The sequence below is a fragment of the Triticum urartu genome, chromosome 2, assembly GCF_003073215.2.
Source record: "Triticum urartu cultivar G1812 chromosome 2, Tu2.1, whole genome shotgun sequence".
Classification (NCBI taxonomy): Eukaryota; Viridiplantae; Streptophyta; class Magnoliopsida; order Poales; family Poaceae; genus Triticum; species Triticum urartu.
In genome coordinates, this window is record NC_053023.1 from 635,403,263 (window position 1) to 635,406,698 (window position 3,436).

Below are 3,436 nucleotides of genomic sequence, written 5' to 3' on the forward strand. Positions count from 1 at the left end.
ATTGGCAGCGGAAAGTAAAGCATGCAACTTGCAAGAATGTAAAGGGAAGGATTTGGAGAATTCAAACGCAATTGGAGACACGGATGTTTTTCCCGTGGTTCGGATAGGTGGTGCTATCCTACATCCACGTTGATGGAGACTTCAACCCACAAAGGGTAACGATTGCGCGAGTCCACACAAGGCTCCACCCACAAAGGGCAACGGTTGCGAGAGTCCACACAGGGTTCCACCCACGAAGGGTCCACGAAGAAGCAACCACCCACAAAGGGTCCATGAAGAAGCAACCTTGTCTATCCCACCATGGCCATCGCCCACACAGGACTTGCCTCACTAGCGGTAGATCTTCACGAAGTAGGCGATCTCCTTGCCCTTACAAACTCCTTGGTTCAACTACACAATCTTGTCGGAGGCTCCCAAGTGACACCTAGCCAATCTAGGAGACACCACTCTCCAAGAAGTAACAAATGGTGTGTAGGTAATGAACTCCTTGCTCTTGTGCTTCAAATGATAGTCTCTCCAACACTCAACTCTCTCTCATAGGATCTGGATTTGGTGGAAAGAAGATTTGAGTGGAAAGCAACTTGGGAAGGCTAGAGATCAAGATTCATATGGTAGGAATGGAATATCTTGGTCTCAACACATGAGTAGGTGGTTCTCTCTCAGAACATATGAGTCGGAATGGTGTATGCGTTCTGATAGCTCTCTCTTCGAATGAAGAGAAGGTGGAGGGGTATATATAGCCTCCACACAAAATCCAACCGTTACACAGTTTTCCAATCTCGATGGGACTGAATCAACAAACTCGGTCGGACCGAAAATGTAAACCTAGTGACCGTTAGAGATTTTCGGTGGGACTGACATGCAACTCGGTAGGACCGATATGGTTAGGGTTTGGGCATAACGTAATCTCGGTGAGACCGATTACACAAACTCGGTGAGACCGAATTTGGTAATTAGCTAACCAGAGAGTTGGTCAGGCAAACTCGGTGGGACCGATTTGCTCTTTCGGTGAGACCGAAAAGTTACAAAGGGGAAACACTAAATTTATATTGCAATCTCGGTGGGACCGATTCGCTCTTTCGGTGAGACCGAAAAGTTACGAAAGGGAAACAAAGAGTTTGCAATCCCATCTCAGTGAGACCAAGATCCCTATCGGTAGAACCGAATTGCTAGGGTTTGGCAGTGGCTAATGACAAGTGAAACTCGGTGGCGCCGGATAGGAAGAATCGGTAGGACCGAGTTTGGCTTAGGGTTTAGGTCATATGTGGATATGGGAAAGTAGTTGAGGGTTTTTGGAGCATATCACTAAGCACATGAAGCAAGAGGTTCATTATGCAACACCTCATCCCTCCTTGATAGTATTAGCTTTTCCTAAAGACTCAATGTGATCTTGGATCACTAAAATATAAAATGAAGAGTCTTGAGCTTTTGAGCTTGAGCCAATCCTTTTTCCTTAGCATTTTGAGGGTTCCACTTTCACATCCATGCCATGCCAATCATTGAGCTTTCCTGAAATAATCATCTTGGAATAGCATTAGCTCAATGAGCTATATGTTGTTATGAATTACCAAAACCACCTAGGGATAGTTGCACTTTCAGCGCCCTCCTTCCCGAGCCACGCCTTCATCCTCTCCTCTCCTACAATCCCAAACCCGTCCCCACCACCGATCTCCACTCACCCAACCCCAGCCCCAGCCCCGCCGGCGACCTCCTCCCCCACTCCTCAATTCCCCGGCGACGTCGTCTCCTTCATACCCGCCGTCGACCTCCGCCTTCTAGTCCACCCTCTCCTTCTCTCCATGCGGAAACCGTAGATCGACGCCATGGCCACCTCGTAGGTGACGCGCGCAGGAGGAGCCCGTCCATGGCGACACCGGTGAGATCTGGTATGGATCCCCCTTTCTTCTTCTTCTAGATTTCTTCAGCTTGCTCAAATCTCATTGCGTTTGTGCGGTTTTTTTGCAGATCGTCTGGTCAAGGAGGACTCCGTGGACAAGCTCGATGCCATGGCGACCTCGCACGCAACACAGGAGGAAGCTAGACATGGCGACAACCGATCTGGTATGACCCCCCTCCACCCTCTCTATGTAGGTTCTTCCTCACCTCTCCTTCTCTCCCTCCCAGATCCATCGGAGCAAGGTCGCCATGGACCTTGATTGAGTAGTAGCGATGTCATGTTGTTCTGTTTGCCCAACTGCCCAACTGTACTACTGCATCATGATTGTCGATTAGCTGCAACTTGATTGTGGATTTAATTTGTCACCCAAGTGCATGTTGTGTTGTCTGCCCTGTCGCATATATCCCAGTATTTAGTTATTCACCTATCACTTTTCTCATTAGGATGAAGATTGTTCTTCTATCTAGTTCATATGCATGATCATTTTTTGTGAAGGCAGGCTTTTAACCTTTCGAGTCAGACATGCATAAATTACCTGACGATGTTCGGTACATGACGTGTTTGATGCATCTCTTTTCAGCTAAGAGATGGCTCTCACCAGAATTGGTCTTGCTGGCCTCGCCATCATTGGAGGTGTATTCTGATTATTTGAGGATGCTTTATATATGTCCCAAGATGTCTTTGTGCAATACCTGATATGATAACATGACCTGAATTAGGACTATTAGCTCCTTTACTTGCTCTGTTTGGTTAAGACTGATGATGCCATGGATAAGCACATTACTATTAAGTTTAAAAGTTCTGTTAAAACAAGGTGGAAGCATGTTTTTTCTAGCAAATGTTCTATGCGCTGCCACACTTATATTTTAATTTTCTGTTATTTTTATTGTTGCTATGTTGGTACTCCCATTAGGAAACTTGGCTAGCTGCCCATATCAGTTGATGAACTATACTATTATCCACTACTTTTAATCAGTTGATGATGCATATTCAGTTTGGCTGATTTTGTTACATACATACATGGCTTTGTTTTGGTCTGGCAACTCAACTATGATGCCATTGCTGCTACTCTATATAACTTCTGTATGTTCATTGCATGCATCCTAATTGTCTATATAACGTGTCTAGTTAAGGACCGGTTGTGAGATTTTGGTGGTTGCTTTGAGTACATTTAACTTGGAGTTCTCCAGTACTCCTAGATTTGTTACTCAAACAAATTTTGTGTACTTGCACTGGAAAGGAGTGAAATACTCCTGGTACTTGCGTAGGTTAAAAAATAACTTGCATAGGTTTAAAAATACTCCTGGTACTTGTGATGAAACCAACAAGCAACTTGCTAACCTCTTTCAGTGTTCAATCATCTTTTCATTCTTAAATTTCAGTGTTCAATTTCAGATTATACAAACTGGAAGTGTCTGTTCTTTTTCTTTTTTGAACTAAACGAGAAGTAGGAATTCATTTTATTGGGTTAGTGTTGTAAGTTTGCAAAATTATACAAATTGCTGCTACAGTAGTAATATTTATGCAAAATTATGCAAA